The sequence below is a fragment of the Cupressus sempervirens genome, chromosome 5 (assembly GCF_028749045.1).
Source record: "Cupressus sempervirens isolate cs-2001-9-10 chromosome 5, ASM2874904v1, whole genome shotgun sequence".
Taxonomy (NCBI): domain Eukaryota; kingdom Viridiplantae; phylum Streptophyta; class Pinopsida; order Cupressales; family Cupressaceae; genus Cupressus; species Cupressus sempervirens.
In genome coordinates this window covers 880,143,309-880,156,078 of record NC_143122.1, presented here as the reverse complement: position 1 = coordinate 880,156,078, position 12,770 = coordinate 880,143,309, and the positions used below count along the sequence as shown (strand labels likewise).

Genomic DNA, 12,770 nt, shown 5'->3' with positions numbered 1-12,770 from the left:
TAGGCTTGTTTCACAAAGTAGCAAAAGTGGGATTTTGAGACTTCATGACTTCCAAACACTAGAGATGGTTTAAGAAACATTCATAATGATCCAAACAAGGAATACCACTGATTAGACTCTCTGCAGCCAGCAAATAATGAACATTGATACCACAGACCTAGTAGGCAATTAGGTCTCTCAACACTATTTTTCACCAACCACTTAATTTTGTTACAAAGGACTTGGAAATCTAAGACCAGTTTCAAATACCCTTTTCAAAGTGCTAAAAGACTCCAAATTTTGGAACCCTGACTCCACTCTAGCATGCATTAACCCAATCATGCACTTAGGCCTAATTAGCAAGTTTAGGCTTAGTCTACAAGGAAAATGGCCATGATATGGGTTCATGGATCAAACTCCCAACTTTAGAGTGTGCTTATAGTCCAAATAAAGGTTCTTTGTCTTCACACCAAGTCCCAACTTCCTTCTTTCACACTGATTCATCAAATTGCATCAAATAAGGTCTAATACATGGGCATATTAGACCTAGGGCTTGCTCCCATAAATCCTTGCTGTAACCTCCTACCTCCAAACCTTCAAAATATGGAAGTTCATTGCCCTAGCTTGCCCCATACAAATTTGGAAGGATTTCCAACCGTGGGAGTTCAAACTAGGGCCATTTCTTTGGCCAAACTCTTATTTTGAGGGTTTCATAGGCAGCGAGGAAGAAAAATGTGTAACTTTCAAATGGAGATTGATCTTCCCTCCAAACCAATGCCAAAATTATCTAAAATACAACCTCCAACTGAACAATGCAAAACAACAACCTTACAACCATTAAAAATCCGTATAGTAAGAAAAAACAGAGTGAAAATGCTGTAACAACAGGTTCTTTATTAGATTTTGGAAGCAAAATACATTTGAAAACTTCTCTTGCCCTCTCATTCGAGTGTACAAGGCCTATAAAGGCATTTTCCAACAGTTTTAACTGACCAATGACAATTTTATAGTTATTAGCAAAAAGTTGCTAATTTGTTGCAAAAATTGCTAATGTAATTTTGCAATTTTTATGCATTTTTGGAATTCCAACTAACCTCCAACCTAAATGGGTTCTAACCATTCCAAGTGATCATTCTAAGACTCAAAACTACTAAACCAACCTAGAAAAAAAAATCTAAATCAAATTCCACCTTTGGACCAATCGATGCCCAGGTTCATATTGTCACCTTGGGGTCTTGTGTCCATCACAAATGGTGGATGGCCTTGAGGAAATTTTTGTCAATCCTAATGCCTTATTACATTGCATAAAAAAAATAAAAAATTTATTAGGTGCTCTGCACCACAATATGGCATGTCTCAAAAGAATTCAAGAGGGCATGTGAGCCCTAAACTAGAGGACTTCTTAGGCTAGTACTCCATCAACAGGGATTCAGTGCCTCTGAGCATGGAGGGCATGTATTATGAGTGACATAATAACAATACCACTCCTAGTTTTGATAGGGATTCATGCAACTTGAGGATCATTGTTAACCAGCTTCCACTTTCTAGGCCCATGGAAGTCCCAACTGCTTGGAACAACACCACCACCACCTATGAAACTCAGCCTAATATGTTGTTTCAGGCTACATTGGAGCATGATGAGGATGACTCATCCAAGGAGAGTATGTTTACAAATTGTAGTCTTTAGTTCAATCCTAAAATCTGCAAGTAGCAAGTCAAGTGAGCAATCTACAAGATTTTTTATAATCATCATAAAATACTCGAATTGGTGATTAATGGGAAGGATTACTTGCCTTATAATACTTATTATATAGATATGATCTTAGTTACCAGATACTTTCCTGGACCTCCCAGATGCAGATGAGTGCAGATGTTGGTGTTCTCTTGGTGCGCACAGGAAGCACATCCCAAAAAAAATGCCCAAAAGAATTTTTTTTTGCCATTTGTCATTTAAAATGTTTATGCAGAGGTTTGCCCTTTACAAGCTATTGCCTACTAAACTTCAACATACTTAGAATATCTCTAGATGAATCATCCACCCTTTGGTGATCAGGTGTTGCTGGAACCACAGGGACATAGAAATCTACCATAGAGAGTTCCATTGATGGTGTATTAATATGCATGCCCAGAACTGTAGATGACATTCATTTGTAGAACCTGAGATGACCTCATGAAAAACATTTTCAGCTATTTACTTTGCTAGATTTGATTCATCAAGGTTGCAAATGTATGGGGGGGAAGAATGCATTTTGAAAAGCTCCTTGCCAAGGTTAGTTGGGTGGTCACTAGTGCATACTTAATCATTGATAGCAATTTAGATTTTTGCTGCCAATGTTAGATTTTGATTGAGATTAACTATTTGATCATGAGAATCAGGGATCGATAGAGTCTTTTGAAGCTAAATGAATTTCTTTAAGTTCCCCGAGCTTGGTGACTCCTATAGTTTAGAAGTACTTGGGTATTTTACTCAACAAATCCCTTGCACCGTTAGCACTTTCTCTACTCTTTACAAATAATTTATTTACTACTAGGAAAATTAATTACTATTAAATAGTGTTTTCCATGCAGTGTGTTTACTTGACCCAAATATAAATTGGTATATTTCTTTGCATATGTAAATATATAATAATGAATACAATTCTGTTACTTAGGGAACATACACATAGGTCCTATAGGAAAGATTTATATCCACTGTCCTCTCTACATCACTACTTAGATTACTGTGAGGAAGATTGTCCTACTTGAAGGAGGAAATCAATCATTTTCTCCTATAGTATCTTTACTAAGCATGAGTAGCTTTTGCATGTCATTGCTCTCAAAAAAAATTTCAAATCTTCTCAATGTTTGACAATATTCTTAAGTATTGTTGTTTATATATTTACTTTGCAAACCAAAAAATTATATGACCAACATATAAGGGACAAAATAAGTGATTTATTTAATTAGAACTATTTTTGGTATTTCCTTTTACAAGACAGATTTCTTACATGCAAAATTAGATAAAGGAGAATAAGTATTATTCTAAGCTTTCTAAGGCATCTTGTCAAACAGTTCACATGACTTATCTATCCTTCCATTTTGCAAGCATGTCTCCCAAGACAAATGCTACTACTTCATCTACATTGTCTGACAAAATCCTTTATGCTTTGATGGATGCCTATAGCTTATCCTAAAGGTCTCATTCAACAATTATGAGATGATCAATCAAAAGGAAATAGTTGAGAGCTTAAAGTGACAAATTTTCAGAAGATCATATGAAATAAAATGGGCATGCGAGTAGAAAGAAACTAGAAAGACATTTTGTATAGATGAAGGCATGAAATGGATGGTTTTCGAGCACTTAGCACAAACACTCAGCATTCAGGACATATCATTCGAGATCAAATGGGTGTGCGGGATTATACACACAGTAAATAATAAAGGAGGGAATTGAACCCTCCCTAAGGCTCACACTTGTTGAGGTCCACTTCAGTAATGGCCCTTCCTATGAAATTGTTCTCTTAAACTTTTCTAATGAGATAATGTGTTATGAGCTCTTCATCAGTGGGATGGAACGTGAATCTAGGAGGTAGTTGTGCATTACCCATATCATGACTATATATAACTAAAGTTAAAAGCCTCTATTATTGAATTCTCTTCCCTATCACCCATATTCATTTCCTTTTCTATTCATTCTTCACATGGGAGTCTTTTTATATGATGATTTATTGTCAATCATGTCCATTCACTACCAAACAATTCTTATTCTACAAATATGAGATGCTAGAACTTTTGTGGATGTGCAGGCCATCGGAACATACTGTAGGGAGGATGACGAACTTATTCTCAACTGTCAGACTCAGGCAAGTGATACAAATTGTAGAATCTTAATAGATGGTTGTTCAAATTTTGTATCTCCTAAATGATTTCCTTTTAGTGTATAACTTGTTGTGCATAGTTGCCAAGTTTTCTTATTGTATCGGGCATATTAATGAAGAAGCATATTAGTTACTGTCAGTGTTTATGATAGTTTGATTAGTTATTGTCAATATTTTTCAGGCATTCTATAAAATAGTTCACATGCCTTGCGTATGATATGACATTTTGCATGCATCCTGCACTCTCTCATCCGACTGATGATGGATTATGGAGAGTGATCTGAAACGATGACGCTAAAAAACACACAATCAAATCCAAAATGAACTTACATTACAAATGGATTGTGGAAATCTAATATTTATATATGTTTAAGTTGTGATTGTCTTGGTAGACATGCATGCAAAATCAACAACAGATTTCCACAATCCATTTGTAATGCAAGTTCATTTTGGATTTGATTGTGTGTTTTTTAGTGTCATCGTTTCAGATCACTCTTTGTAATCCATCATCAACTAGATGAGAGAGTGCAAGATGCATGTAAAATGTCATATCATACACAAAGCATGTGAACTATTTTATAGAATGCTTGAAAAAAAATTTACACCCAAGCATTGGTAGAAATTTCTACCTTCATTGGTCGAAATTTCTACCTTCATTGTTCAAAATTTTTGACCTTCATTGGTCAAAATTTCTACCTTTCTTGGTCAACATTTTCTACCATCATTGGTCGAAATTTCTACCTTTCTTGGTCAACATTATCTACCTTCAATGGTCAAAATTTTTACCTTTATTGGTCAAAACTTCCACCTTTCTTGGTCAATTTTTTTACCTACATTGGTCAAAATTTCTACTTTTATTGGTCAAAATTTGTATCTTCATTGGTCGAAATTTCAACCAATTCTAGGAAAAACTTGCACTATGGCTATGGGAGTTTTTCGACCAAAGTATTGGTCAAAATTTTGACCAAAAAATTTCCGACCAATGAGTTGGTTGAATTTGGTCAAAGTTTGGTAAAAAATTGGGTCAAAATTTTGACCAATAATGGTCAAAAAATGGCCTCAGATGTAGTAGTGGAAGAGTCACTTGGCATACACTGGATAAATCAGCGAATGAAGAGTCACTTGGCATACACTGAGTAACTCGATGAATGAAGAGTCACTTGGCATACACTGGATAACTTGGTGAATGAAGAGTCACTTTGCATACACTGGGTAACTCGACGAATGAAGAGTCACTTGGCATACACTAGGTAATTCGGTTAATGAAGAGTCACTTGGCGTACACTGGGTAACTTGGTTAATGAAGAGTCACTTAGCTTATACTGGGTAACTTGGCAAATGAAGAGTCACTTGGTATACACTGGGTAAATCAGTTAATGAAGAGTCACTTGGCGTACATTGGGTATCTCAGTTAATGAAGAGGCACTTGGCATACACTGGGTAACTTGGTGAATGAAGAGTCATTTGGCATATATTGGGTAACTTAGCAAATGAAGAGTCACTTGGCATACACTGGGTAACATGGAAAATGAAGAGTCACTTGGCGTACACTAGGTAACTTGGCAAATGAAGAGTCACTTGGCGTACACTGGGTAACTTGGTGAATGAAGAGTCATTTGGCATACACTAGGTAACTTGGTGAATGAAGATCACTTGGCGTACACTAGAGCTATAGTAACTTGACATCAACATGCAAAATGAACAAAATGAGCAGGATAACAAGGCAACCTAGGATGCTCATGCATCATTTATACCTAAACAATTGAAACATACAAAAAATGGTTGCATTGTATAGGAGTTGGCCTAAGTAAAATCTTGTGTTAGTATTCCTACCTCCAAAACAACTACGAGAATGGAAAAGAGTGCATGTCCTTAAAAAAATAGGCTAATCTAGTAATGTAATTGAAGTATGGAAACCTTGGCATGGAATCTTACACAAAGGTTGATATGAAAAATTGAAGCCTCACGACATACTAGTACATAATTTCTTCAAAGAGAAATAAAATATAGTTTATCATTTTTGTAATAAAGCTGTATGTTTGTTTGAATGCATTGTTCCTTGAATACAAAATTTAAGCTTGATTTGATTGATTTAATGTACTTGAAAGTGTGCATTTATTAAGAGTTTAGATTGAGAGGGGAATTAGCATCAATATGCAACTTAGACTTTTTCAAAAAATTTTATAGAAAAACTCAAGGGTAGATAAAATATTGCTATTAGAAAAAGCCAAACTTTTCTTCTTTCGAAATTAGATTCCAAATAATAAAGAAATAATAATATTGGAAGACACATACACTATTTTATTATTTTTAAAGAGTTATGTTTTTCTTAAAATATTAAATGAAAGCATTTCATTAGCAAACTGTCATACATAGAGAAGGAGTGACCGTCAGACTGTATGTCTATTTTCAACCCCTTCATTCCTCATGTTGTGCCATTAAAAGAAAAAAGAAATTCAAACTATCATTTCTCCATGAATATTGAAAAGTTCACATAAGAGCACGGAAAAATCACATTCAAGGAATCAAGAATTGATTAATATTCAAAATTGAAACAAGATTTAAATGAAAACATAATCCATAACTAGGGTAGTAGAATTATTAGGAGAGCTCAATTGGAAATATCAAATGATTTTTCTGATTGGCCTTCAATGTTGGTGAATATCATTGCTTGATAATTGAAATCTGTAGTACTATGGTCAAAAGACACGATGGGTTAGATTAGTTTAAATCTTTTCCATAAAAAATTAAATGGTAGTTATCACGAGAACAGTTCTTTTAAGTGAAATTGAATTATTTTAATTTTGTTTCTCTTGGAACGGCTTAAATATCACATATGACGACTTGATTTCTAAACTAAAAGTATTAAATAGTTAAAATTGACTTATTGGGAGAGGTTTTCTTGCTCTGTTAGGGTTTCTTGCTTCATGCGATCTTTTAGTTTTTTGTGTATGACTTTTCATCTGAACTTTCCCTCTGTTAGTTCCACTTGTCACACCGCATTGATTGCGAGAGTTTTTAAGGCTAGGATATAATGGCTATGGCCAGTGGTAAACTAGTTGTTTTTGGTGTTCACGTTGATACTTCAATTTGCCATGGCGCCTCCACAGAACAAACATCTGTGCAAGTTTGTCCCGAAGGTTTTTCATGAGGTAATCCTAAAATTATCCTTCCTTTGCAAGAATTTGATGCTGCATGTGATTGGTTAGAATGACACACCTTAATAGGTTATTTTGTGGGTAGGACTCCTCTTGAAGCTATGCTCTAAGAATGGGTTAACAAAAGTTGGACTCCTCATGGAGTCCACCTTAACGTTCTGCAAAACCTTACCAAAGATTTTTTTTTTAATTTCGCTTCGCTAACCCCTTACAGGTAGATGCGATCTTTAACAACGGATCATGGTTTGTGTGTTCTTCCTTGCTTGTTTTTCAAAAATGGTCACGAGACGTCACAATCTTGGATGATAAAAAGCTTAGGGTTCCTGTATGGGTCGAGTTCCCAGGTCTACCCCTGCCTTGCTAGCCTTTCATTGAGTCCATTGCCAAAGCCCTTGGCAACATTGTCACCAAAGAGCCTGAGAAATTCTTCAATGCCTACCTGCAACGACGCATTTGCATAGAGGTGGATCTTTCCAAGGATCTCAAGGATTCTGTAAAAATTTAGATTGGGAACAAAACCTTCTCTCAGAAGGTTCTTTACTTGAACCTCCCCAACACGTGTTATAGGTGCTAGTCTGTGAAACAGAAGATCAAGGACTACCCTTTGGCTACGCCTAGGGTCAAGCCCATGCCTAAAGAGGTGCCTGTCAAATAGGCCGAAGGGAAAAAAGAAGAATGGGTTATTGTTGGGTGTAAGGGCAAGGCTCCCTTGAATCCCTTTCCACCCAAGAAATCCTATGCTGTGGTCGCCATGGTTCCTCCTATCCCTAGAGGAGCGGTGGACAAAGGACTTGCTTCTAGAGTTTTATAGGTTTCAAACCCTACTGGTTCGCAGGGTATTAAGGTAGCCACCAGGGTTTCTCCCTTGGCTGGGGTGTGAACTCCTCTTGTTGCCTCCTCCATAGCTCCACCAACAACACGACGTTCTCACAGTCCTCCTGGACGTGTAGAGATACCAAAGGTGAAACATCAAGCTATAAGTCTAGAGGATTTTCTGTCAAACTTCAACCATGTTTCTACCTTCTTGCAGAATAGCTACTCCTCTTTTGAGGACAAAGATGATATGGAAGAGTTCTCATGAACTTCCTATCATGGAATGTGTGAGGTCTCATAGACCTCCCTAGAAAGTACTATGTTCGGGATGTCCGTCATAGACTTGGTAATTTAGATTTTCTTTGTCTGCAAGAAGTTAAAATTTTTGGTTTCATGCTTGCTTTGACATGCCACGTAATTTGGTAGGATGGTGTGATATGTTCTTCCCAACACGAAGCTGGCCAAGGTGGTGTAGTTACTCTCTTGTCACCTTGCCTTCATTTTTCTATTATTTCGCATAGTTCTGACCCCACGAATAGAATTATTTGGCTTTTGCTTTCCATTAACAATCATTCTTTTGGAGTCATTAATGTTTATGCTTCCAATGATGCTGCGAAAAGATCCTAGATGTGGGCCTGGCTGGCTGACAACTTGCCTCCAGCTACTTGGGTTATGTGTGGGGACTTTAATATGGTTGAAGTGGCCTTTGACAAAGACACCATTCTACCTTTTCATTGGACAGTTGGGGAAAGACAAGCCTGGTATTACATTCACAATAAATTGGGCCTTTTTGATCCCAATACCGACTGCTGCCAGGATAGTGGGGTTTGGCACACTTGGTCCAACTTTCAAGCTGGCTTTGACCACATATTAAAATGCCTTGATTGTGCTATTATCACTAGCAATTTTTTTCTCTTTTTCTGAAGATCGAGATTTTCCTGTCATTCCCCTACTAGATGTGACATTATTTAACCACTACCCTATCTATTTTGTCATTTCTCGGAAAACAACTATCCCAAAGGTGGCCAAGTTTCAGTTCTTCCTCAACACATCTATGCTGATGCATGCTTCCACCATTTCGTACATCCTATGTGTTTGGAACTTGGAGCTACGTCTGCATTCACAAAGGGGTTGGATTCAATGGTGGAATGATGCCATTACTAGAACTGCTTGGTTCTTGCACATTTATGGGCAACAATTGGCTATGTTCCGCAAACAATCCTATGAAGTCAGTACGCTTGACCTCAAAAAAGCCTCTAAGGCCCTCACCCTCAATCCCTTTGATGTGGACTTGCAAATTCAACTTGCCAAGCTTTTTCATGACAAGCAAATTGCTGATAATTATGTTGCGCAGGGAGCCCAAATCAAAGTCCATCTCCACTGGTTGGAGGTTGGCAAAAAGCCTTGAAGGAGTTTTTTCAGGCTCTTCGCGCTCATCATACCAATGTTGGGATTACACAAATCAAACAAGGAAATGTTGTTCTATCTAGTCTCCCTGCCATCCTGCAAGCATTTGTTCATCACTATGAGAACATGTTTGCTTCGTAGGGAAATTCTGTTGCTCAAGAGGTAGCAGAAAGTGTATTCCTATTACTCCAAACCATCTAGCAGCTGAGCAACGTGCTTTCTGTGAGCAACTTCTTTCTCTTTGTGACCTTAAAGAGGCGGTCTAATCCATGGCAGATGACAAGTCCCTTGGGCGTGATGGGTTCCCTTGTGAATTCTACAAACACTTCTAGGAGCATATAGGTCCTGACCTACACAAAGTTTATCTTGAAGCCTATCACTCTAAAAGCTTAGGAGCCATTATAAACAAAGGAAATATCAAATTCATACCTAAAGTTGGTGATCTAGAGGATCTATGCAATTGGAGACCCATTACCCCTTTGAATGTGTCATACAAGATCATTGCCAAGGCTCTCTCTCTCTAAATCAGGCACATGTTTTCCTTAATTGTGCGACTAGAGAAAACTAGATTCATCAAGTCTAGATATATTCTTAACAACATCATTGTTGTTTGGGAGGGAATGGAATGGGCTTGCAAGTCCAATTAGAAGGCCATCTTTTTAAAGATAGATTTTGCTAAAGCCTATGATCGCATTGAATGTCCCTTCATCTTGGCTATGCTCTAGGCTCTGGCTTTTGGCCCCAACTTCCTCTAGTTTGTGGAGATGTTCTTTGGGGATGCTAATGCTTGCATTACCATCAACAATTCATAATCATAGGCTTTTGGTCTTTTTCATTCCATCAGATAAGGTTGTCCACTAGCTCCTACGCTTTATGTCCTTGCTACAGAAGGTTTTGGTTATTTACTTGTGCATTCTGTGTCCTCAGGACTGGTTCGTGGCATTTCCTTGCCTGAATCATCTTCCCAATTAGTCAATGGACACTTTGCTAATGATTATTTTCTCACTCTTTTAGAGGATGAAGAAAACATCAATAATGCTTTAAGTTTCCTGGACACCTTTTGTCAAGCTTCTGGTTCTGCTATTCAATGACATAAAATGCTTTGCTTCTGCTAGTCCTTTCTACCAGCTCCACCTAAGCTTAGCCAGTTTGAGTAGAAATGGATTGCTCACAGAGAAATCTTCTGCTTTCTTGGCATTCCTTTTGCATTCTAGGCATCGCCTGTGGAACTTTGGAATGCTGTGTTGGCTAAGATTAGCAAAAAGCTCGACTACTAGATCACAAAGCCGCTCTCCCTCACAGGAAAATTTTAGATTTTCTCTAAGATTTTTGCAGCCACTCATGTTTATTACTCATCTTGCTGGGCTCCATCCAAAGCCTCTTACATGAAGCTAGAAAGATTGCTCAGGGATTTTCTCTGGGCCTTTGTTTCTGATCACCATGGCTTTCACAGAGTGGCTTGGGACTTCTGTTGTCTCCCAAGAGAGTCCAGTGGTCTTGGCTTGCTTTCCACTCAGAGACAAGACCTTGCTCTCTGTGCAAAATGGATTATTAAGGCTCTCTCAAGAGATGAATCTTGGATGATTCTGGTTCGGCATTGCATTTCTTCTAGCTTCCTTGTCAATAGACCTGCTTGGAAGGGGATTGGTTTCCAAACCCTTCTCATTATGCATGAGCCCGTGGTCATTCAGGGCTCCTTTGTCATCAAGAGCATTTGGAAATCCTGGGAGGCTGTTAAGCCCTGGCTTCGATGGGCTGGAGATGAATTCCGCAATGGCCTCTCCTTGAATCAACATAACATATGGTGGTCTCCCCTGTTCACCATTCAGGGTACTCCCCTCACCAAGGCTCAAGGGGCTAGTGCTCTGCATTTTTTCAAATGTGGTATCAGAACTCCAAAGGACCTCTTTTCATGGATCACCATGAATTTTAGGACTTGGAAAGATATACAAGTACAGTACCACTTTGTCCATTCAGACAGATAGACTTTTGACCTTTTGCTTTCTTCCATCCTTGTTCACTTAGTTCATAAAGTGGGGATTTAGTCTGTTCACCCTTGGTGGCTTGATTGGAGGTGGTTTCCTACCACTCCTTTTTCTAATTACAAGCCAAGTTTGGGCTATAGATGGCTTTCACCTCATCTTCCCATGGTGGATATGCTAAACCACAAATGGCATTTGCAAGCTTCCCTTTCTCAATGGAGAAAACGCTTTGACACCATATGGAATTCTATAACTGAACCCAAGATTGTGCATTTAGCTTGGTGCTTGGCCTTCCAAGGTCTTCCCCTGGGGCCTCGGCTCAAACACATTGGGGTTCCTGACCCTAGATGCCACTTTTGTGGACAACCAGAGTCTTTCTTGCATATTTTTTGATTTTGCAAGTGTGCTCAGAATTATTGGCACTGGATTCATGATTTCTTCAAGCCATTCACACCTGAGTTTTTCTCTTGGCATATAATTTTACTAGGTGACTCTCCCAGATTTCCTCAGAAGTCCACCCAAATTTGGCATACCTTCAGGCTAGAGATCTTGTTTTCTCTGTGGAAAGATAGGAATGCTGTTCTTTTCACACAATTTTCTGGATGTTAACATTGCTATGTATACTAAGGCATGCATTTGTAATAATGTAATAATGCAGATACAGGTGCAAGCTAATAAAGTTGCACTCGAAGTTGCTCACCTGCAAGAGCTACTCAATCACTAGGGCAATGCCCCTTGTACTGTTGCCAAAGTTCCTCCAGATGCCTCAGCGGAGACCTCGATGCCCCGCAGCTGCCATCCTTGGCGTCACTCCTTTGGCCACCACTCGTACACCCTACACTACCAGGCTTTCCGCCACCGCTCTCCTAGTGGTGGTGACGCTGGATGGAGGCGCTGCTCAGCTTCCCCACCCCATGGTGGTTCTAGTTGGTCCCTAGCTCCTCCTCCTGGTTCCTATCATGCGCACTCAGGGAAGTGGCTTCACCTGGACCTGACGATTTCTTCTCCAGAGCCAGAGGTTAAAGATGCAGAGGCTGCCATTGTTGCTGCTTCTAGTGATGATGGTTGGACTATTCCTAGCTCGCCCCCCAATCCTAAAGATGATTGGGGTTTTCAAGATAAAGATGATCCACCACCCTCGGCTGGCACTGCTTTGGCAACCTGAGGTTGCCTTATTTTTTAAATATTTTTTTGATGAATAGTTTCTTATTCCAGTTACGGCCGTTTGAATTTTTTTGCGGGGTGATCTTGTATCCCCCAGCCCTTTTTTTGTGAATTGTAAATTGAGTATATTTTATTAATAGAAAAAGTAACTATTCATCAAAAAAAAAATTGACTTATTTTTCAAGCTTAATTTCTTACTTAATGAATGACGTTTAAGACTGGCCCTTTGTCTGAAAATTTGACACTGTTGTTCCAGCTCAGCAACGCGAAGCTTCAACGCCCTCAAATAGCTTATGGTGTTTATCAATATGGAATTCCTATTAGTCTGTTCACAAAACATTTACGAGTCAAAACTATTCGTGCATGGTTTGATCAATATTAAAAATCAACCCCCCCTCTCCTTTACAAGA

General features: G+C 38.6%; 1 pseudogene; it reads left to right on the top strand.

Annotated features, from left to right (window-relative positions):
- The window catches only part of LOC149558745 (26S proteasome regulatory subunit S10B homolog B-like), a 32,011-nt pseudogene extending 19,586 nt beyond the window's left edge, over window positions 1-12,425 (top strand).
- Window positions 12,426-12,770: the final 345 nt, after the last annotated feature.